The sequence below is a fragment of the Leptopilina boulardi genome, unplaced genomic scaffold (assembly GCF_019393585.1).
Source record: "Leptopilina boulardi isolate dan_hultmark-lab unplaced genomic scaffold, ZJU_Lbou_2.1 LbouV2_278, whole genome shotgun sequence".
NCBI classification, from domain to species: Eukaryota; Metazoa; Arthropoda; class Insecta; order Hymenoptera; family Figitidae; genus Leptopilina; species Leptopilina boulardi.
In genome coordinates, this window is record NW_026137838.1 from 3997621 (window position 1) to 4023329 (window position 25709).

At 33.4% G+C, this 25709-nt stretch overlaps 1 long non-coding RNA gene across 1 annotated transcript; it reads right to left on the minus strand.

The window, feature by feature from the left end:
• Positions 1–3759: 3759 nt before the first annotated feature.
• LOC127281964 (uncharacterized) lies at positions 3760–25349 on the minus strand. The gene is made up of 3 exons (XR_007843120.1): positions 25182–25349; positions 18022–18206; positions 3760–4207 (listed from the first exon to the last, which is right to left on the minus strand). It is a non-coding gene; the product is annotated as an uncharacterized LOC127281964 (long non-coding RNA).
• Positions 25350–25709: the final 360 nt, after the last annotated feature.

Consider the following 25709-nt stretch of genomic DNA (forward strand, 5'->3'; position numbering starts at 1 on the left):
AATTGTACTGTCGGTAATGTAGAAATTTAAAATTTCATTCAATTTGGAAAAAAATACTTGTGGCACTTAGTTTAGACCTCAACTAACAGAAGGCTGAAAACAACACGAAAGTAGTGCTTATAGATTTCAAAAAAAAAATCGACAACATTTTACTGTCAGGGTCAAAGCTGTACTGTCGGTAAAGCAGAATCTAAATTCAAAATTTCATGCGGCTTAATAAAAAAAAAAGCCGTGGCACTTAGTTCAGATCACAACTAAGCGAATGCGACAAAAATTTCAAAAAATACCGCTTCATACTTTTTGAAAAAGAACTGGAGCAAAATTGTACAGTCGGTAATGCAGATTCTTTGGAAATTTCACTTAATTTGGAAAAAAATACCTGCGGCACTTAGTTTAACCCTCAACTAAGCCACAAAAATCTAAAAACCTCTGCTCTATACGTTTTCAAGAAGAACTGAGGAAAAATTATACTGTCGGTAATACAGGGACTTGAAAAAGTTCATTTAATTTGAAAAAAAATAGGTGTGGCAATTAGTTTAGACCTCAACTAACAGAAGGCTAAAAAACAAGAAGAAAGTAGTGCTTATAGTTTTCAAAAAAAAAACGGCGACAACATTTTACTGTCAGGGACAAAGCTGTACTGTCGGTAAAGCAGAATCTTAATTCAAAATTTCATGCGGCTTAATAAAAAAAAAGCCGTGGCACTTAGTTCAGATCACAACTAAGCGAATACGACACAAAGTCCAAAACTACCGCTTCATACTTTTTGAAAATGAACTGGAGCAAAATTGTACAGTCGGTAATGCAGATTCTTCGGAAATTTCATTTAATTTGGAAAAAAATACCTGTGGCACTTAGTTTAACCCTCAACTAAGCCACAAAAATCTAAAAACCTCTGCTCTATACGTTTTCAAGAAGAACTGAGGAAAAATTATACTGTCGGTAATACAGGGACTTGAAAAATTTCTTTTAATTTGAAAAAAAATAGGTGTGGCAATTAGTTTAGACCTCAACTAACAGAAGGCTAAAAAACAAGAAGAAAGTAGTGCTTATAGTTTTCAAAAAAAAAACGGCGACAACATTTTACTGTCAGGGACAAAGCTGTACTGTCGGTAAAGCAGAATCTTAATTCAAAATTTCATGCGGCTTAATAAAAAAAAAGCCGTGGCACTTAGTTCAGATCACAACTAAGCGAATACGACACAAAGTCCAAAACTACCGCTTCATACTTTTTGGAAAAGAACTGGAGCAAAATTGTACAGTCGGTAATACAGATTCTTTGGAAATTTCATTTAATTTGGAAAAAAATACCTGTGGCACTTAGTTTAAACCTCAACTAAGCAACAAAAATCTAAAAACCTCTGCTCTATACGTTTTCAAGAAGAAAACAAGAAAAATTATACGGTCGGTAATGCAGGGACTTGAAAAATTTCATTTAATTTGGAAAAAAATAGCTGTGGCACTTAGTTTAGACCTCAACCAAGATACAAAAATCAAAAAACTACCGCTTTAAACTTTTTCAACAAAGGTTAATTGAATTAAATAATGTTTTCTTTTTGGAAAGTGTTTTCGATTCCTAATTTCTCTCGCAAATATAATTAAACTTTGAAACAACATTTAAGTACCCCTAAATTATCTTCCCTTTGTGTTATCTTGAGCGTTATTCCTTACGACTGCTTCTTCCGTTTGGGATGTCCCTTCCGCCAGTGAATTGTCGGAACTTTGAAGTCATTGTTGCGAAACTCCGATCCTTTCCTGCAAACGGGCACGTAGCGGGAAATCGCGTATAGACGCACATGAAGCATCCGGTGCTCTCTCTCTCTCTCTCTATTTTTAAATAATTTTTTTTTTTGTATTTCAACGACGCGTGTATTCATTCTTTCTCTCTCTCTCTTTTTCTCTTAATCCTTTCTTAGATGTCTTTTTCTCCTCCTGCGGGTGACCGTACATAAGCAAAACAATGCAGACAGTCATTGCCATATATTATTCATTTGAACAAAGAGAAGAACAGAAGAGAGTGAGAAAGTAAACTTCGTACGTGGGTAACGCGCAAAGGAAACAAGTTGTCTCGTCACCTCATACAATGGAGTAACGATAAGTACTCATCGCCTTTACAATTGTCAGTCCATCTCTCTCTCTCCCTTCTTTCTTTTCTTTTTTATTCTCTTTCGCTTTCAACAAGGCTTTACTTATTTTTTATTTCATACAATAACTTGTGCAAATATTTTATAAACCTTTCAATTATCTGAGAATTTTTAGTTTTTAATTCTGATTTAAAATTTTTTTTTTTTAGTTTGAAAAATAATGCACGTGAGATTATAAAATGATATAATAAGGTAATGAAACAGATAAAACAAACATGGAAGCGTTGTGAAAACTGCTGGACGTCACGCGAATTTTACATTCTCTTTCGCTGCGTGAGGGTGGAAAAAAAATTGCTGTCCAGGGCACTTTTTTTTTTGCTCGCGATATTACATATGTCGGTGGCGACCATTATGGGTAAATTACCCCCCACCCCACTCCCTCGAGTATGGGAGAGTAAATCGCGACTTGTGTATGTGCGCGCCAGCAGATGGTTGAAGGAGGCGTTGAAGTACAGCCGGGTGCGATCAATAACGCTTACCAATTTCATAATTCATGAATCCATAATTCATGTGGTGCATAATTCTCCCCTTCCCCTTTTCCTTTACTTAAAGCCTGATGTGTATGGTCCTTAAAATGTATGTTTCTAAAAAATTCTCTCGACATTAACGATCGGAACTTAAAATTTCTGCAATGTAACATTTTTTACACATTGTCTCGCCACTAATACTAAAAATGATCTTAATATATATATATATAACCGCGATAAAAGGGGAAAAAAATCCTTAAAAAAAACCACGTGCACCTTTTGTCATTCCCACGATTTGTTCGCCGCGTTTTCGCGTATAAAGTTCGATGGTCCGTGAAACGTAACTTTTGTCGCGCAAAACTATAATTTATTCAAGTGCCATCATTCGCGTTCCAAATGACGAAACTGTCGCGCTAGAGACAAAGTTTTCTCACATCGAAGAAGAATAATAAAATTTCAAAGATGGGTAAACAAATAAAACTTTATTTGCAAAAAACTCTTGGGTAAAAACTTTTTTTTATAAAAATTTGTTTACGATTTAAAAACTCTAAACTGATAAATTAATATATGATTTTCTATATGGAAAATAAATTATTTACTGCACTTCATTCCTAAAAAAACAAGCAGCTGCATTTAAAATAATAATGAGGGAGAATAATAAAATATTTCTTTGACTATACAGACAGGATGAAATTTTCAATTTTTAATGTATCCAATTTCAGAGTAAGGTAATTATTAATTTATACGGATTGCACGGCGGTCGCTCACTTAAATCTGTCAATTAGTTTTCATTAATATAGAACTCGTCGTTAATGTTTCCTGCTGTTAGGCGAGGATCTATTCATTTTATAAATCATAAATTTCTGTCATTTAAGTTTATATCGCATTGCGCGAATTCAAAATAAAAAAAAAAAAAAGAGAGATGATACTCATTCTATATATACGAGTATTCATCTTCAGAGGATCAAGGGTCAGTTTCATGTTAAATATATCTTCATAGATTTATAATTTAAAACTGACATCAACAAAATGACCTTTTAACACGTTCAAATAATTATTATCCACACGGAAAAAAATTTTTCTCATTCTGACATAATATTGTCATTAATTATTATAATAAAAAATCCTACCTTTGAACTCCATTTGCTCGTGCTCGAACTCCATCCTGAGGCTGCACAGACTTGCTTTCCAGAGAATCATGAAACACTCGCGATTTTAGAAATTTCGAACACTCCCGAAAATACTAAACAATTATATTAAATACTTTTTTATTGAACGTACGCGGTTTTAAGTATATTCGAACACTCCCGAGAATCACGTAGAAATTAAAATTGAAAAAAATAGGTACATTAAGACAATAACAATTTCACAAAATAAAAAAAAAAAGATCTAAAAGTCCACGACTTAAATTTTGTTCCCGACAAAATTTATATTTGTTCACATGACGATTTGCAAATATAAACTGAAATATTCCTATTTATGAATTTTAATTCCTACTGCATGATATTAGAACCGGAGACACAAAAACCGAATGTCAACACACTGCCTCGAAGGAAAAAACAGAAGTCCCTTAGAATCGTTGTATTATTACACAGCCTGAAAAATAATACAGACACAACCGATGATTATGTATGTGTTTTTATTATTAATTATTTTATTACTTTATTATTCTTAAAAAAATAAAAAAACAAAACATATTCAATAATAATGATAATTGTTACATAATAATATATTATGTCTACATAAGAGCCTCCGGAAAGTAAAACCACACATAAAATTTCTTAATAATATTTAGTTGGCTCCCCAAGTACAGAAAAAATCAATTTTCAAGAAATAAATTGTATTTATTACAAAATCATTGGAATTAGGTTAGAAATAAATAAAATTCATTTTTTTTAATATCAATTTTTAGGTTACCAGAGTTCAACTCAAAAGTACAGACAAATTTTATGTGTTGTTTTACTTTCCGGAGGCTCATAAAATGTATGGCGCACTTTTTGATTGGTCCAGCGGATGCTGAGCTACACTCAAAAATAATTTGGAAAAATTTTCAAAAAATTAAATTCGCTAGATAATCTTTCGGGAATACCGCCATAGTGATTAGAAGAAAGTTCTGAACAAAAAATGTATGGCGCACTTTTTGATTGGTCCAGCGGATGCTGAGCTACACTTAAAAATATTTTGGACAAATTTTCGAAAAATTAAATTTTCCAGGTAATCATTCGGGAATACCGCCAAAGTCTTTAGCAAAAAGTAGCGAACCAAAAATGTATGGCGCACTTTTTGATTGGTCCAGCGGATGCTGAGCTACACTAGAAAACAAATTTGGAAAAAATTTAGAAAAATTAAATTTGCGAGATAATCGTTCCGGAATACCGCCAATAAAATAGGGAAAAAGTTTCGAACAAAATATGTATGGCGCACTTTTGGATTGGTCCAGTGGATGCTGAGCTACACTTAAAAATATTTTGGAAAAAATTTCGAAAAATTAAATTTTCAAGATAATCGTTCGGGAATACCGCCATAATGATTAGAAGAAAGTTCTGAACAAAAAATGTATGGCGCACTTTTTGATTGGTCCAGCGGATGCTGAGCTACACTAGAAAACAAATTTGGAAAAAATTTAGAAAAATTAAATTTGCGAGATAATCGTTCCGGAATACCGCCATAATGATTAGAAGAAAGTTCTGAACAAAAAATGTATGGCGCACTTTTTGATTGGTCCAGCGGATGCTGAGCTACACTCAGATAAATTTTTTAAAAAATTTCGAAAAATTAAATTTGCGAGATAATTGATCGGGAATACCGCCAAAGTCTTAACCCGGGAGTCTCGAACAAAAAATGTATGGCGCACTTTTTGATTGGTCCAGCGGATGGTGAGCTACACTTAAAAATATTTTGGACAAATTTTCGAAAAATTAAATTTTCCAGATAATCATTCGGGAATACGGTCATAGTGATTAGAAGAAAGTTCTGAACAAAAAATGCATGGCGCACGTTTTGATTGGTCCAGCGGATGCTGAGCTACACTCACTAAAACTGGGAAAAAAATTTCGAAAAAAAAATTTGCCAGATAATGACTCGGGAATAATGCCAAAAAATTGAGCAAAAAGTCTCGAACAAAAAATGTATATCGCACTTTTTGATTGGTCCAGCGGATGCTGAGCTACACTAGAAAACAAATTTGGAAAAAATTTAGAAAAATTAAATTTGCGAGATAATCGTTCCGGAATACCGCCAATAAAATAGGGAAAAAGTTTCGAACAAAATATGTATAGCGCATTTTTGGATTGGTCCAGTGGATGCTGAGCTACACTCACTAAAACTGGGAAAAAAATTTCGAAAAAAAAAATTTGCCAGATAATGACTCGGGAATAATGCCAAAAAATTGAGCAAAAAGTCTCGAACAAAAAATGTATGGCGCACTTTTTGATTGGTCCAGCGGATGCTGAGCTACACTCACTAAAACTGGGAAAAAAATTTTGAAAAAAAAAATTTGCCAGATAATGACTCGGGAATAATGCCAAAAAATTGAGCAAAAAGTTTCGAACAAAAAATGTATGGCGCACTTTTTGATTGGTCCAGCGGATGCTGAGCTACACTCAGATAAATTTTTTAAAAAATTTCGAAAAATTAAATTTGCGAGATAATCGTTCCGGAATACCGCCAATAAAATAGGGAAAAAGTTTCGAACAAAATATGTATAGCGCACTTTTGGATTGGTCCAGTGGATGCTGAGCTACACTTAAAAATATTTTGGAAAAATTTTCGAAAAATTAAATTTTCCAGATAATCGTTCGGGAATACGGTCATAGTGATTAGAAGAAAGTTCTGAACAAAAAATGCATGGCGCACTTTTTGATTGGTCCAGCGGATGCTGAGCTACACACAAAAATAGTTTGAAAAAATTTTCAAAAAATTAAATTCTCTAGATAATCGTTCGGGAATACCGCTAACAAAATAGTTAAAAAGTTCAGAACAAAAAATGTATGTCACATTTTTAGATTGGTCCAGCTGATGCTGAGCTACACTAGAAAACAAATTTGGAAAAATTTCCGAAAAATTAAATTCGCGAGATATTGTCTCGGGCTTAATGCCAAAAAATTGAGCAAAATGTCTCGAACAAAAAATGTATGGCGCACTTTTTGATTGGTCCAGCGGATGCTGAGCTACACTCACTAAAACTGGGAAAAAAATTTCGAAAAAAAAAATTTGCCAGATAATGACTCGGGAATAATGCCAAACAATTGAGCAAAAAGTCTCGAACAAAAAATGTATGGCGCACTTTTTGATTGGTCCAGCGGATGCTGAGCTACACTCACTAAAACTGGGAAAAAAATTTCGAAAAAAAAATTTGCCAGATAATGACTCGGGAATAATGCCAAAAAATTGAGCAAAAAGTCTCGAACAAAAAATGTATATCGCACTTTTTGATTGGTCCAGCGGATGCTGAGCTACACTTAAAAATATTTTGGAAAAAATTTCGAAAAATTAAATTTGCGAGATAATCGTTCGGGTGTACCGCCATAATGATTAGAAGAAAGTTCTGAACAAAAAATGTATAGCGCACTTTTGGATTGGTCCAGTGGATGCTGAGCTACACTTAAAAATATTTTGGAAAAATTTTCGAAAAATTAAATTTTCCAGATAATCGTTCGGGAATACGGTCATAGTGATTAGAAGAAAGTTCTGAACAAAAAATGCATGGCGCACTTTTTGATTGGTCCAGCGGATGCTGAGCTACACACAAAAATAGTTTGAAAAAATTTTCAAAAAATTAAATTCTCTAGATAATCGTTCGGGAATACCGCTAACAAAATAGTCAAAAAGTTCAGAACAAAAAATGTATGTCACATTTTTAGATTGGTCCAGCTGATGCTGAGCTACACTAGAAAACAAATTTGGAAAAATTTCCGAAAAATTAAATTCGCGAGATATTGTCTCGGGCTTAATGCCAAAAAATTGAGCAAAATGTCTCGAACAAAAAATGTATGGCGCACTTTTTGATTGGTCCAGCGGATGCTGAGCTACACTCACTAAAACTGGGAAAAAAATTTCGAAAAAAAAAATTTGCCAGATAATGACTCGGGAATAATGCCAAAAAATTGAGCAAAAAGTCTCGAACAAAAAATGTATGGCGCACTTTTTGATTGGTTCAGCGGATGCTGAGCTACACTCACTAAAACTGGGAAAAAAATTTCGAAAAAAAAAATTTGCCAGATAATGACTCGGGAATAATGCCAAAAAATTGAGCAAAAAGTCTCGAACAAAAAATGTATATCGCACTTTTTGATTGGTCCAGCGGATGCTGAGCTACACTCAGATAAATTTTTTAAAAAATTTCGAAAAATTAAATTTGCGAGATAATTGATCGGGAATACCGCCAAAGTCTTAACCCGGGAGTCTCGAACAAAAAATGTATGGCGCACTTTTTGATTGGTCCAGCGGATGGTGAGCTACACTTAAAAATATTTTGGACAAATTTTCGAAAAATTAAATTTTCCAGGTAATCATTCGGGAATACCGCCAAAGTCTTTAGCAAAAAGTAGCGAACCAAAAATGTATGGCGCACTTTTTGATTGGTCCAGCGGATGCTGAGCTACACTAGAAAACAAATTTGGAAAAAATTTAGAAAAATTAAATTTGCGAGATAATCGTTCCGGAATACCGCCAATAAAATAGGGAAAAAGTTTCGAACAAAATATGTATGGCGCACTTTTGGATTGGTCCAGTGGATGCTGAGCTACACTTAAAAATATTTTGGAAAAAATTTCGAAAAATTAAATTTTCAAGATAATCGTTCGGGAATACCGACAGTCTTTAGCAAAAAGTATCGAACAAAAAATGTGTGGCGCACTTTTTGATTGGTCCAGCGGATGCTGTGCTAGGTCAGAATAAAATTTGTGTTGTTTAGAAAAATTTTGAAAATTCAAATTTATGAGATTTTTATGATTTTTGTTGGCTGTGAAAGAAAATAATCAAAATGTTAAATGTATAATTAAGTATCAAAAGATTCTAACATAATTTTTTCCAAGAAACACATTTCTTCTAAAATTACTTGAAAGTAATTTTTATTAAAGTTTTTGTATTTGTTAAATAGCATTTTTTAGTTTTAAAGTTATGTTTTGTCCTGCATCCTCTTTCTCTCACAGAAATCAATTGTACCGCCTCGAAATCATGACATATGGGATTCACTGTTTTTTTAGACGTATTATATTTAAAAAAAAAAAGTTTTTTATGCTCTTGAAACGAAAATAGATTCCGTGGTTGGGTTCCCAAGTTTGTAAGGTTCCACCTGACGAATGTCCAGGCAACTCCTTATTGATTGCACCTGTAGGCTTTCCCATTTTTCCCCATTTGCTCTGTCTCACATAACCATTAAGTATATCCACCTATATACAGACGAATATATATATATAGCATCAGAGAGGCGAAAATCCAAAATAATATTCGAGACGACGACGAGGGCGGTGCGGAACCGTCGTTTACTCCTAATGCATAAATTATTGTTTTCGCGGCGCTTTTAAGTAAATATTGAAATATTTCCCTCTCGGGAATCAGCGGGTTACTATTTGATGATGGTAGTGGTGGAAAAAGGCGCCCTCGGAGGGCTCAGAAAAGATCCCCCCCAACGTTCGGATGAGGCAAGAAGGTACCAGTGCTAACTTTTCTCAGAATAAGCGTGCTTCTGGTAGCACCCCGCAGCGGCGACACCACGCATAATCTAATTTGTAGTACCGCCGGCTAAAGCTCTCCCTTAGTACAGACCTAGAGGGTGTATAGACTACTTGCCCAGATCCTCTCTCTCTCTCTCTCTCTCTCTCTCTCTCTCTCTCTCTCTCTCTCTCTCTCTCTCTCTCTCTCTTTCTCACACTGTATATATATACATTTTCTATACATAGAATGAACAAATTGGCTCTGTTAGACGTAAAGTTCCCTTTTAGGTTGTATAACACATTCTATATGTCTGGCACGAGAACCGCGATACCAATTCTCACAGGAAATGTTTGAAGGGATCAACTTGTTCGAATTGGGAAGTGAAACTCCATTGATTATCAGGCTTGTTTTCCCATATACGCGATTCGTGGTGACTTCCAATTTATGCGGGGAAAATTTAATTACTGAGGCTAACCTGCTTTATGCCAAGAATAGGTGATGAAATAATCGTTGATATATTTGCCTTTTTAAGTATAATAATGTAACTTTAAGTAATAAAAGTAACTATTTTTCTATATAAACCTTCTTCAATTTTACTATAGGCTGAAAAAAATGGGTGCCTATTTGAGGTAGAAAATTCAATTTGTGAATGACAGAAGTTGAAAGAATAGCAGATTTTTCCTTGGACAGAACTTGGGACAAAATTTGCAGTAATAGGATTTAACAGAAAACAGAGCATAAATATCAACTGACAGAATTCTCATTCAACAGAATTTTCATTCAAATTTAATGAACGTAAAGAAATTCTAAAATTCTAATGACAGAATTTGGCACAACTATTTAATAGCAGATTTTTCTTTGGACAAAATTTTGCATAGAATTTTCAGAAATAGAATCTATTATAAATCCTACCTGACAGAATTCTGATTGAACAGAATTTTCATTCAACATAATATGAGAATAACAAAATTTCCCTTCGGACAGAATGACAAAATTTGTCAGAATTACTCAATAGTAAATTTTTTATCGGATAGAAATTTCAGAAATATTATTTAACAAAATTCTAATTGAAAAAAGTACAAAAACAGAATATTTAAACAAAATTATATAATTTAGCGGAACAATTGCAAATTTTTCGTAGGACGGAACTTTGAACAAAATGACAGAATTTTTATTCGGACAGAAAACCAGAATTTGTCAAAACTATTCGATAGCAGATTTTTCGTTAGACAGAAATTTAATTTTCTTATCACTAGTAAAAGTACAATTCAGTGAAAAATTCTCCGTACATAAAATTTTTAATTTTCATTCAATGCGAAACAAATGAGATTTTTTTTTTTTTTTAAATTCTTTAATCTAACTTTTCCGCCTCTATAATTAAAATTCGGAAACCACTAATGGTTCCAAGGGATCTTTCTAAAATTCATAATTGAAAGGGAGAGGGGGGGGAAGGGCCGGTGACGGTGTATATTTAACTTTAATTATAGTAATATAACTAATCACTTTGGAAGATTCAACTCCCTTAGTTAATTAACCGTCGCTTGATCTCCTCTTAACCTTTTAACGAGAGACTACGAGTAATCACCCTTGTTTCAATGGATTTTCTTAGTCCTCTGAAATAGCGCGAATAGAGAATATATATAAGGAAACTTGTCAGAGACCCATTGCCTTACAATTATGCCACAAAATAATTTTTATACAATCTCTTTAAATCAATTAGTTTTTTCTACAAAAAAAAAAACAATTTAATTATTTTCGACTAAATTTTATGACATTCCCCGCCCCCCCCCCTCAACGTGCCTTTATCCCGTGTACAGGGGCTCATGTTGTACACACAGGGGTATCTATAAAGTTACTCCCAAGCTTTGCAGCATAATCTCTTTGGAACGACGTCTCGCAAAATAGTGGTATTTCCAGAATGATGCTCTCTCTCTGGAAATTAATTTCCTGTCGTACTTAACGGAAAGTGAGACGTTTATGAGAATGACAGAAAATAAATTTCACTCGGAAATTTAATCAGTCTATATCATAATTTTCTGATACGAATATCTACTTTTCGATTATTTATTTTTTATAGAAAAAAAAACTTTTTATATTTTTATTCTTTAACTAAAATTTTTTGAGAATTTTTAAATATTTTTTTTATTTCTCGCCGACAAACGTGTTAATTTATATTTAAAAAAAAAACAGGGTGCAATTACTTTATTTCTAGAGACACAAGCCATATATGTAGAGAAACAAGAGACGTAACTCGTCCAGTAGCTTACAGTTCGGACCTCTCTTCCTCCCCTATGTTTTATAACCGAACGAGTTTAATGTTCACATCAAACTTTTAATTGCTCCACCAGCCTTACAAATTACTAACAGATGGGGCCCTGCTTATACGTAGCATTTTCCTAGTTTAAAAAAAAAAAAAAAAAAAAAAACCGGCACCATAGGAAAAACTTTTCTACATCTATTGTCGATATTGCACTTTCTCAAAAGCATTTAATCTTTTTTTTTTAGAAATCTAATTAAATTTCAAAGATTCAATGAGCTAATAAATTATTTTCGCAAAAGAATCATAAGTCGTAAATAAATAAAATAGATCCGCATATATTGCCATAAAAATTAGACATTTTCTATTTTATTATACACCTAATTTTACCTTGTTCGTTATCTCTCGTTAATTGAAAACAAGGTAATTACATTAAAAAAAAAAATAATAAAGAAAAGAGATAAAATCTCAGGAATTTTGACAAGCTGTCTTGAATGTCTCAATCGTAGTTATAGCTGCGTCGAAAGGCAACTGTCTTCGAATGAAAATTAATGTCCTCGTCTCTTATTATGACATCATCGCTTTCTCAGCTGCTTTTTAAAGATTTGCTCTCTCTCTCTCTTTCTCTTTGGTCCATTGACACTGAGCAGATCCATAGCAATAATCTTCGCAGCACGCAGTAAATATAATCTTTAAATCGTTCTCATGGGTCTCCTGAGAGAGAGGGGAGGGGGAAGCAAAAAAGGGGGGACAATGCAACCCACTGACCAATGGTAAACACACGCGAAACCATAAATTTAGACGTTGCCTTTTGCATCCTTTGCTTTGAATCTCCCACTGAGATTTCCACTCTTACTGCGATGACATCTACAATTTTGACACAGAACATTCTTATATATATATATATATATATATACTATATATTTTATATATACATTCTATATACAACCTGTGGGAATGATAAGTGAGACAGAAAAATAAAGAAAATGAGGACAGCAGGGATATGGAAAGAGAATGAGAGAATCAGCATGTGGTCCCATTTTGAACATAATTGAGGGCGCCATTGGGGCCTGAGCTATTTAAGACTGCAGGGGGTGTTCTCGCTTATAAGAGAAATGGGGAAATCATTTTTTCGTCCAAGAAAAAAAAAGAAGACGGTTTCAGGCGCCGGTATTCGACACCAAGGGATTCCCCTCGATGAATCTTATCGTAAATTAGTGATATACGTTCTTTTTTCTTTTATTTTCTAATCTCAGGTGAACGAATATTCAATTCAATTTTTAAATTGAATTTAATTTCTTATTTTAAGAATAAGAAAAAACTAAATTCTAAGAAAAAATGTTTATCATTCTTTTTTTTCATAAATAATAATCACTTTTAAAGTGCTTCAAACTTTCTTTTTCATATAAAAGAAAATGAAAATAAAATTATAATGAAGCCTAAGTGGTCACGTAATTTTTTTTTTTTTTCTACTTACATAAAAACATCTTTTCTTATGATTAAAAATGTATTTTAATTATTTACTCCTTTTATTTTTTTTTTGGCAAGATTAAACAAGTTCTAGAAAAGAAAAATATTCTCGAGTTTATGGTTGTGCCGAGGGGCCTTCGCAGGTTTGTAATCAATATTGCAGAAAAGGTAGGTTGGTAATAGTTCTGGCGATCTGACATTTACAATGAAACGAATGGAGAAGGATCTTTCTTTCGCAGTTTCTTTTTTATTTTCAAATTTTTTTTTTTTCTTCTTCTTTCTTCTTCTTCTTCTTCTTTCTAAAGCAGAGACGGTTGGTGTGCCGCTTGAGTTTCCCAAACCAGCCGAAGTTCACTTTATACACCAACATTCAACAAAGCCTCTGCTCTCCTGGGCTTTATTAAAAATTGAGAATGCAATTTACCGCGGCCGCGGAACCGCTCCTAAATAAAGGAAGCCGAGACGACAGCCGAGAGACGTTTTACCTTTTTGCGTATATAAGTAACCAGTCGACTTTGTCGAAAAATCTCCTCTCCTCCTTTGCTGTCGCCAACAGCATTAAATACCTTGTCCCAAATTCATCAGGCGCAATTTTTTTCTATTATTATTGCTTTCCTTTAACACCTGTTTCTTAAAAAAAAAAAAAAAATCCTGGAGATAGCACAAAAATTTTGACGCAAGTTTGCGAGAAGATTTACATAATAGGTTGCGAAGCTTGCGTGGTAAGCTTGCCGCAAGTGGTAAAATGTTCCAATTCTGCAAGGTTGTCATGATAAGTTGCTGCAAGCTTGCAATGAATCTTTTTTTTAAGCTTGCAGTAACCTTTCATTGAAAGCTTTCACCTTTTGTATTGCAAGCTTGCAGCAGTAGTTCACTGCAAGGTTGCAGCATCCTTTCCTGGCAAGCTTTCAGCTATATTCCTCTGCAAGGTTGCAAACCTTTCAAGGCAAGCTTGCAGCAATATTTTACTGCAATGTTTCAGGAATATTTCATGGCAAACTTTCCGATATACTCCACTGCAAGGTTGCAAACCTTTCATAGAAAGTTTGCAGCAATATTTAACTTTAAGGTTTCAGGAACCTTTTAAGGCAAGCTTGACATATTTAACTGCAAGGTTGCCGAAACCTTTCATGGCAAGCTTGTAGCAGTAGTTCACTGCAAGGTTGCAGCATCCTTTCCTGGCAAGCTTTCAGCTATATTCCTCTGTATGGTTGCAATCCTTTCATCGCAAGCTTGCTGCAATATTTAACTCCAAGGTTTCAGGAAGCTTTCATGGCAAACTTTCAGATATACTCCACTGCAAGGTGGAACCTTTCATAGAAAGTTTGCAGCAATATTTAACTTTAAGGTTTCAGGAACCTTTTAAGGCAAGCTTGCCATATTTAATTGCAAGGTTGCAGAATCCTTTCATGGCAAGCTTTCAGCAATACTTTACTGCAAGGTTTCAGCAACCTTTCCTGGTAAGCTTTCAGCAATGTTCCTCTACAAGGTTGCAAACCTTTCGAGGCAAGCTTGCAACAATATTTAACTGAAAGGTTTCAGGAATCTTTCATGGCAAACTTTCAGATATACTCCACTGCAAGGTTGCAATCCTTTCATAGAAAGCTTGCAGCACTATTTCACTTCAAGGTTTCAGGAACCTTTCATAGCAAGCTTTCAGATATACTCCATTGGAACTTTGCAAACCTTTCATAGAAAGTTTGCATCAATATTTAACTCTAAGGTTTCAGGAACCTTTCAATGCAATGTTTTAGTAATACTTCATTGAAGGTTGCAGCAACATTCCCAGGCAAGCTTTCATCGATATTCATCTGCAGGGTTTCAGGAACCTTTCATGGCAAGCTTTCAGCGATATTCCTCTACAAGGTTGCAAAAGTAAGCTTGCAGCAATATTTAACTGCAAGGTTTCAGGAACCTTTCAAGGCGATCTTTTAGTAATCCTCCATTGCAAGGTTGCAGAAACCTTTCCTGGCAAGTTTTCACCGATATTCGTCTGCAAGGTTCCAAAACCTTTTATAGCAAACTTGCAGCAATATTAAACTGCAAAGTTTCAGGAACCTTACAAGGCAATCTTTTAGTAATCCTCCACTGCAAGATTGCAGAAACCTTTCCTGGCAAGTTTTAAGCGATATTCCTCTGCAAGATTGCAAACCTTTCATGGCAAGCTTGCAGCAATATTTAACTGCAAAATTGCTGCAACCTTTCATGGCCCCCTTAAGAAACTTGGCTTAAATGTATCGGAACAACGTTTCTTAAGCCTGTCGAAGTTTCAATCACGGTAATCTTTCTGTAAGCTTGCCTAAAGCTTTTGTGCTCTCTATAAGATATACTTTCACAATGGAAAATGCGAATATAATCTAACACCAGAAAAGTCATTATGTAAATACAAATAAAAATCAATGAACCGAACTTGTAATTAGATTTCACTCTACGGACAAACATAAAATTGTTTGTAACTCCATGAAGCTTATTCCGGAAACGGAAAGCGGAGCCAGAAAAGTCTTGTTTACGGGTCGCGCATCATTGCTCGATCGTATATCTGGAGATAAATCCCCTATAAAACTGCCATTACATCAATGTTTATCTAGAAAGTTCTTTCCAAGCCAGAATCGGGAATGGAGGATTCGTAATTTTAAAATATACATAGAAATGCATCGCCTACAATCTTACATTGTTTCTCCTTCCCGCTACATACAATAAATATATTTCTTTCTTTCTTCTTTTTTTTTTTTAACTCTTCCAAACACGCCTTTCTGTATTGCTATACTTTCCTTCCCTTATTTCTCTCATATTCTTTATCTTCCATCTGCAAAAATCCTCTATTTTGTTATATACGCAAAACTCGAGATTTTAAACCACATAACCTGAAGTTTAGTTTGCGAATGAAATCGCGCCTCGCGTGCTATTGCGAAAACTCATTGCATAAACATTTCCCTTTCTACGAAAGAAAAAAAAAAAAAATAAACGTCGAGAGGCGGGATAATCCTACCTATCGGATTAAAATTTCGGTATATGGAATTTTATTTCTAAAGCCTTTATTCCTGATTTCAATTTTGTTTTCCAACGAAAAACCCGTTGAATCTATTTTTCAATGCATACAATATTATAAGCCGATAGAAAATTTTTTTTTTTTTTTTTATTATTATATAAATATTGTGCAATATCGTGCGCGAGTAAATACGGTTGAACGCGAACAAATGTTTTTGTTATGTGTCGACAAATAAATATTTTATTAACACAAAAATCAACAAGTGTTTAATTTTCGTGATTTTCATTATTTGTCATAATTTTCATTTATAGAAGATAAATATATATAAACTTTTTGTAATTCCCTAAAATTTCTAATTACTGTATACATAAAGATTCCAATAAAGTAACACAATTTCATTTGGGAAGGTTCAAACATTTCACGATAGGACTTTATTTTCTAATTTTCACCCTTCCATTTTGCTGAAAAGTTAGCAGACTCTTTCAACTATTTTAGGGGTTTTAGCTGATTTCAAAGGGTGGGAAAAAGAGCGTGGTTTAATGGTTCTCGTTTCATTAAATTAATTATATAGCCATAGTTTGGGTGCCTGCTGGCAATGCAAAAATACGACAAAAATTTTCTTAAATATTATTTTTGTACACAAGTCGCGAAAATTTTTTTCATGTAAATGGAAATTAGAGGCAATATACTCTCTGTGCGACATACTCGTTAAGGGATTTTATTCTTTAGAAAAAAAAAAAAAAAAAAGGAAAAGAAAAATCTGCCTCCACTTAATGCAGCAGGTGGCCCCCGGGGCTCAAATCAGTCCTGTTACGTTAACTGAATTCAAATTGATTCTTATAATGCTGCGAGGCATTAACATAATTTATGTGCCCTACCTAGGCCGCGTTCAAAATCAAACCCTGTGTATCCAAAACGAACCAGTAAATTTATAATATATAGTCAGAGGAGAAAAATTGGTTCCAAAAATTTTAATGTAGTTTTTTTCAAAACGAAACGTAAAAATCAACGATTAAAAAACAAAAAAATATTAAAAAGTTATATTTTTAAAATAGTACACGGGAAAAAATATCTTACCTGGAACAGCGAAATATTTCACTATAGTAGCAAAAGTTTTACTTGTATCAGTTAAATCTGTATTAGTGAAACCTTTCGCTGTTTCAGATAATTTTTTTTTCCATGTATATTTTAAATTATGTTTTAAATTATATTTTTCTTATAGTTTTGTTTGATAAAAATAACCAAATAGACATAGTGAATAAATTAAGAAGTGAAAATTTTTATCTGACAAATAATATGTAACAGATGCTTTTATATTTACACAGTTGGAAAATTTTTTAATATTACCATGAAAAATGTGTTATTTATAAATAGCCCAAGATGAAAATTTATACCAAAGTGTTTTAATTCTTCACTATTATTGAAATTAAAAATAAAAATATTTGTATTATTACCAAATCCCTTCAATTATAGTAATGGAAAATTTAATTACTATTTTTATTTCAATTTTTTCTCCTTTTTTTTGTTCAGCATTTTTTTTTTCTTTTTGAACATGATATTTTGGATTTTTTGATTACGTTATAGAAGTTTAAATTGAAAATTGACTTTAACAGATATAAATGAATGTGTAGCGATTGCGCTTTTATTTATACCTGATAACTGTTTTATTCGTATGACTGAATCAGCGCGCCGCACTATATTGGAGCTTTTCCTGTAAGCTTCGGCTTAACATGCTTACACTACCGCAACAGGGTTCACTCATTGGCAAAACAGTGATTCATTGTGTAAACAGCAAGCTTTTAGGTATATATATATTTTGGGTTCGTAACAATTACCGAAAGTTTTGTGCAATCAGCTTGCAATTTTTTTTTTTGTTTTCGAAAATCTATGAATTTCTTTAAACTGTACATAAAAATGCATTCATGCAAATTTTAAAAAATGTAAAATTTTTGTTTTGTCAATTTAATTAATTGGCAGAAAATAATATAACTAAATTTTTTTTGTAATAAAATTTTTCCAATAAATTAAAATATTTACCATAATGACGAATTTTCAGCTTCAAGGAGATGAGGTTTCAAACTAAATAGCCCTCGGAGATTCCTAATTTCAAGTTAAATTTCCATTCGAAAAATGTGAAGAATAACCGTCAAAATAGACCGAATTCTATAAAAAGTCTGTGTGAATTCTGAGTCCTTCAAGATATAAGCCATCCAGGATAGAATCTGGAAAAAGAAAAATTAAAATACAATCAGCGCTGTACTGTAGTTAAATTTTTAACCGGTCGGTAATATAGAAAACTATACAAAATTTCATTTCCAAATTTAAAAAAAATAACTGTGGCATTGAAAATTAGGTATTTTTTATACAATTTAGAGTTATAAAATAAATATTTCGTCACTAGGACGTATCTCGACTAATTGTGAGTATCGTTATTATCTCTAGATCAGCAGTGATGTACAAGTAGTTTGCTGTACTAAATCACTCGTGCATAGTCATCACGTAGGCCATCTGTTAACAAGCCCTCTCATTAATAAGGACCTTTAACAATGATGCAGACTATATATATGTATTACAGATGAGAGTGTTAAAAATTAAAGAAAACAAGTATAGCAATTATAGCTATAACTATTAATCTATTTTAAATTTATATTTTCTTTACGATTCTTTACAGTCAACATTAACTAAAAAAATGTATTTCATTCAAAGTACTTTATTATCTAATAAATAATTAATTATTATTTCAGGAAATTAATTTCTATTTGTTTCAAATAGAAAAATTATTGGCTCAAATACAAAAACCGAATACAATTCAACTTAATTTGAACTACAACAAAATTAATCCAATTTAGAACGTGGCGCCACCTACTTGACACAATTTTGTTGCACTACAAAACGAGCGCCATCTACTTGACAAATTTTGAAGATTTTTGGTTCTTTTTTTTTAAATTCAAATAAAAATTCTTTAGTTCAAAAAAATATTAATTTAATAATAAAGTAAAACGAAATAATTTTTTTTCACCGCAGTTATTATCAACTAAACAATTTTTTTTCTAAAATTAATTTTTTTTTTTGGATTAAATTCCTTTCAGAACCATAAATTTGTGATTTCGCCACGAAATTACCATTGGTTAGATTTTAGTTGCGGGCAATATTGGGGTGCGAAATTATGAACCTTGTCTTCCATAGGGGAGAAGGTTAATAGGGAGAATCCTAAAAGGTGAATTCTGAAACATTATGGTATATTTGTTGGTGTTCTAGGGTTTGTTGGCGACCAAACACTGAACTCTCATTCGTCGTTATCACGCGCTCCTTCTCCCTAAAGGCCATTTCTATTTGTCCTCCTGAGAGCGAAATCGTGTCACAGCTTCCGCCAAGGCACGCGCGTTCACCAAAGAACGAGAAACAAGAGACAGGTATATATATATATATATATATATATTCGTTTTATGGTCTGCGAAACAAGCCAATGCTTAAAACACAACTCGATAATGCTTTCTCTCAACTTGGAACACAAAATATCTGGATTTTTAAAACGAAACCAAAAAAAAGAAAACAGCTATGAAAAAATATTCCAAAATATACGAAATTCTAAATTAAATTCCTAACCCCAGATAGCACGGAAACTTGCGGCAAGCTTACCGTGCAAACTTGTCAAGCTTGCCGCGCAAGCTTGTCTGAGCTAGCAAAATGTCCCACCCAGGGCAAGGTTGCCGTGAAAGTTTGCTGTAAGCTTTCCAGGAAAGGTTGCTGCAATCTTGCCATGAAAGATTGCTACAAGATTGCTGCAAGCATACTAAGAATGATTGCGGCAAACTTGCCGTGAAAGATTGCTGTAAGCTTGCTACGCAAGGTTGCAGGAGAATTTCAACAAGCCTCTGGAAAGGTTGCTGCAAGGTTGCTGCAATTTTAAAAAAATACATTTTAAATTTTAAAAAAATTTATTTGTTTTCTAAATTTGAAAAAATTCTTTTTAAATTTTAAATGTATTTTTTAAAAATTGCAGCAACCTTTCCAGAAGCTTGTTGAAATTCTCCTGCAACCTTACGTAGCAAGCTTACAGCAATGTTTCACGGCAAGCTTGCCGCAATCATTCTTAGTATGCTTGCAGCAATCTTGTAGCAATCTTTTAAGGCAAGATTGCAGCAACCTTTCCTGGAAAGCTTACAGCAAGCTTTCACGGCAAGCTTGCCATGGGTGGGACATTTCGTTAGCTCAGACAAGCTTGCAGCAAGCTTGCACGGTAAGCTTGCCGCAAGCTTGCTGCAAGTTTCCGTGCTATCTGGGACGAGATAAATACAATTTTTTTTTTCGGAAAATATTAATTCTATTTCGAAAAAAAAGAATCTAAACGTTTTTAGAAAGTGATAATTTATAGCAATGATTTTCTTTGAAGAAAATATTGATCGAAAGAACGCGATAGTAAGTATAGGTTTGTATTCTTTATGCCAGTATACTTTTCATGTACATATATACAGATGATTGCCATACGTTTAATAATGAAAGAATATTCATGGCTTCGCGCGCCATAATAATATGGTAAATAAGACTCATCACTTTTAGGTTTACGATCAACGTGAATTATATCAACGACTTTTCATTGACATGATTACACTTGAGGCGTTGATAATAATTGCATCCAAACACAAAAAAAAAAAAAAAAATATAAATTACTCGCAATGAAGGTTTTTGCATTTTCTGTTAAATTAACCCCCATTTAACAAGCGCAAATAGCACACACATTAATCTCGGTAAGTTCCAATATTTACTTTCACGCGAGTTGTTTCTCATAATTTTCAAAAAAAAAAAAAAAAAAAGAATTTTATACCTTTTGCAATAAAAAATATTTTTCCTATTACCGCATATTTTCTAATAAAATAAGTTTTCAAAATATATTACTGAGACAAATTTAACAAAATTGAAATATTAAAAAAAAGAGATTAAAAATAAAATACAATTTTCAAATTGAAAATACTATTTCTGATTATTATTATTATTATTATTATTATTGCCATTATGTGAAAGCGCCTCGTTAAGAGAAATTGCGTGATTAATCCCAGTGCAATTGGCCATAGTGATTTCGATGCACTTCTGAAATTCGGTCGCAGGGGCACACTTGCAACGATAATGTTCCCTCTGCGACCTATGACTCATCTGAAGCCTCAGATGGCTAAGCTGCATGTTCTCCAATTCTGGTATTATTATCCACCCAGTGCAGACGCAACTACTGTACATTTTTATTAATCACTCCTTCCATTCGCATTATTAAAAAAAAAAAAATTATTCTCTATTTTTATCGAAAAATTCTATTACTTTCTATATGTTAATTTTCTTTTCAATTACAAAATTACAAACAAATTTTTAGAATGACAAATAAAAAAAAAATTTCAAATTGACAGTAATTGACAATTGTTAAATTATTATCATTCTATTAAATCATTTTCACTTTTCATTTCAATCCTCTATACAATTACTGGACAAAATTCCATGCTTATTTGTAATTTATCATCGTTCAATCATGACAATAACTCTTTGTTGTGTATATGAGAGATATCCACCAACGCATATAAAATATACAAACATTTTTTAAAAAATAGAACCTCCTTCGTGAAAAATGACAATGTCTCGCACGAAGAGAGACACATATCCTAAGTGGTGTGTTCCTTCTCATGAGAAATGAGCGAGCAAGACAATGTATGAGAGCGAACAAAATCGGTAAAGGGAGGTGGAGCAAAAAAAAAAAAAATATATATATATATATATATAAAAAAGTAACTAGAAAGGTAAGGGAATGAAACAAAATGGAATGAGAAGAAAGACGAACACAATAAGAAGGAAATACTATCGGGCACACTCTTTGACAAGGCCGACGACAATGAATTATTCAATCGGCTAATCCCGCCCGTGTCGCGATTGCGAATCGGCAAAACGGGCAAACCTCACATCATGTCAGGTTGACGACGAACGAAATTTTCTTTTTTTTTTTTTTATTTCTTATTCATTCTTGTTATTTTTCCATTATCTCTCTCTTTCTCTTTTTATACTCCAATTTAATTCGATTTGTTCTGTCGACAAGTGAAAAAAAAGTTGCATTTTCAAACTTGACTTTTAATAAGATACTGTGATTTATTTATTGAAAAATTTTTGTTTTAATCAAAATTTTCAAAAATAAAAACATTTGATTATAAAATGTAAAATAAATCCGCTATTTTTAAATTAAAATTTGCAATTTTGAAATCATAGAAATCCAAAATGTGCAAATTGCTACAATATTGCATTAATATAACATGATATTGCGAATATTGCACGGCAATATTTAGGTAATATTAACTCAATATTGCCGTAGAGTAAGCATAATCAATGTTGCAGCAATATTGCCTCAATATTACTGCGCAATATTGCCTCAATATTACTGCGCAATATTCGCAACATTGCCACGAAATATTGCCGTGCAATATTCGCAATATTGCCCTAAAATTGCCTTGCAATATTCGCATTATTGCCCCAAAATTTCCGTGCAATATTCGCGTTATTCTACGAAATATTGACCCAAAATTGCCACGCAATATTCGCATTATTGCCCCAAAATTTGCGTGCAATATTCGCATTATTGCCACGAAATATTGACCCAAAATTGCCGTGCAATATTTGCATTATTGACACGAAATATTGCCCAAAAATTGCCGTGTAATATTCGCAACATTGCCATGAAATATTGCCCAATAATTGCCGTGTAATATTCGCAACATTGCCATGAAATATTGCCCCAAAATTGCCGTGCAATATTCGCATTATTGACACAAAATTTCTGTGCAATATTCGCATTATTCTACGAAATATTGCCCCAAAATTGCCATGCAATATTCGCATTATTGCCCAAAAATTGCCGTGTAATATTCGGAACATTGCCATGAAATATTGCCACGAAAGATTGCCCCAAAATTGCCGTGCAATATTCGCATTATTGCCACGAAATATTGCCCAAAAATTGCCGTGTAATATTCGCAACATTGCCATGAAATATTGACCCAAAATTGCCGTGATATATTTATATTATTGCAATATTCGCATTATCGCCCCAAAATTGCCGTGTACTATTCGCAACATTGCCATGAAATATTGCCCCAAAATTGACGTGCAATATTCGCATTATTGACACAAAATTTCTGTGCAATATTCGCATTATTCTACGAAATATTGCCCCAAAATTGCCATGCAATATTCGCATTATCGCCCCAATATGCCGTGTAATATTCGCAACATTGCCGTGAAATATTGCCACGAAAGATTGCCCCAAAATTGCCGTTCAATATTCGCATTATTGCCACGAAATATTGCCTCAAAATTTCCGTGCAATATTCGCATTATTGCCACGAAATATTGCCCAAAAATTGCCGTGTAATATTCGCAACATTGCCATGAAATATTGCCCCAAAATTGCCGTGTAATATTCGCAACATTGCCATGAAATATTGACCCAAAATTGCCGTGATATATTTATATTATTGCAATATTCGCATTATCGCCCCAAAATTGCCGTGTACTATTCGCAACATTGCCATGAAATATTGCCCCAAAATTGACGTGCAATATTCGCATTATTGACACAAAATTTCTGTGCAATATTCGCATTATTCTACGAAATATTGCCCCAAAATTGCCATGCAATATTCGCATTATCGCCCCAATATGCCGTGTAATATTCGCAACATTGCCGTGAAATATTGCCACGAAAGATTGCCCCAAAATTGCCGTTCAATATTCGCATTATTGCCACGAAATATTGCCTCAAAATTTCCGTGCAATATTCGCATTATTGCCACGAAATATTGCCCAAAAATTGCCGTGTAATATTCGCAACATTGCCATGAAATATTGCCCCAAAATTGCCGTGCAATATTCGCATTATTGCCACGAAATATTGCCCCAAAATTGCCGTGCAATATTCGCATTATTGCCACGAAATATTGCTCCAAAATTACCGTGCAATATTCGCAAATTTTCAATGAAATATTCCTGCAATATTGTCTCAATGTTATGCAATTTCGGAATATTTTCACGATGATAAAAAAAAAACTGTTATTTAATCTTCTCAGACTTGTGCTTCGAATAAGAAGAAAGAAATTAATCTCATTCTCCTTTATAGTCAACAATATTGTAGCTCTCTTTAATGAAATGAAATACTTTCTTTTTGAGAACGAAGGAAAGAAAAAAAAAACAAAAATCTCGGAAAATTGTAACGACGTTTGTTAGACGGTAATAAACAATATATCAAGAAAAGAGAAAGCACGTCGTTGTGATATTATATTTGGAATTAAGGGATACATGCGTGGCAGGGTAGAATAAAGGCGGGAGGCATCTGTTGCGCTTCCGTGAACAACATTTACATAATCGCAAGACTCGCGGTTTCGTCTCTCTGAGTGGCAGTTTCCATATCTCGTTGCCTTCTTTTCTTATTTATTTTTTTTTTCCTTCTCTCTGGGCTTTGTATTTCGTGTGCACGTTTACCATTGTTGAGAAAGGAAAAAATAAAAAAATAAAAATAGAGAGAGAGTCATTGCAATTTCTCAAGGGTTCCAGACGTCGAATTTTTTCTAACGGTTTATGGAGTATATTGCACCGGAAGAAAAATGACAAGGCAGAATATTAACAAATATTCTCTATTATTTGAAAATTATGATTTTAAATTGTTATTTAAAGAAATAAGATTTGTTTGTGGCTCAAAAATATATTATTTCTAGAAACATTATCCCTCCGGACGTATGGGATTTGGAAAGTCGCAGGATCTGCGACTTTTGAATAAAATATTTTTTTAAATTCTACGTATCAATCATGTACAATAAGATAAATCCAAATAGCGAGTAGGAAATACAGGAGATGAGGTTAGAATTATGCATTGGCTTATATCTAAGACATCCAGTATGCATAACAATGAATCCCTTTCTAGTTTGTACCAGTGGCCCTTTTTAGTTGCAAGAACATTTTGCGGGGCGAGATAGAGAGAAGCTCGAGGGAAGATTTTAGTAAGACGACTGTACAAAAGAGGGAAGGGAATGATATGATTTGCATGATGTAGCTATATACCGAACTTCATGCCTGCCAACCTGATCTGCTTCTCTTGGAGACCGACGGACCCACGCATCTATATATATATATATATATATGTACAATATGAATATATAGTCTTTAGAACGACCTACCTGCCAACCTATAGATGCGAAGTGACGCGCAATTCTGCATACGAAATGAGTCCACACAGTAGCATTCACGTTTCGCAGCTCCTTCGATGTTCTCTCTTTCTTGAGACATCAGCGGACCAACAATGAAGCAGACGTATTTATTAATCTCCACTGCCTGAGTTGCCAGCGTCTGAAAAAGAAAGAAAGGAGTTTATGATATAATAATGTCAAAAGAACCCTACTAATGTTTTATTTAATAAACTAATAATTTCATATTTCAAATTAGGATTATTTATTTTTTATTAAACAAATTTTATTTATTTCTTAATTCATTGACTAATTTATGCAGAGCTTTTTACGAAAGGCAAATTTTCTTCACGATATTTTAAAAATAAAATAATGAATCCATTTCGATTTTTATTCGCGTGCTGAAACCAAAGTAGAATCATTTTTAGGGTACCATAGTCACCGGTACCATAGTAACCGGAACCAAAGCAAAACCAGTACCATAATAACCAGTACAATAGTAACCGGTACCATAGCAAAACC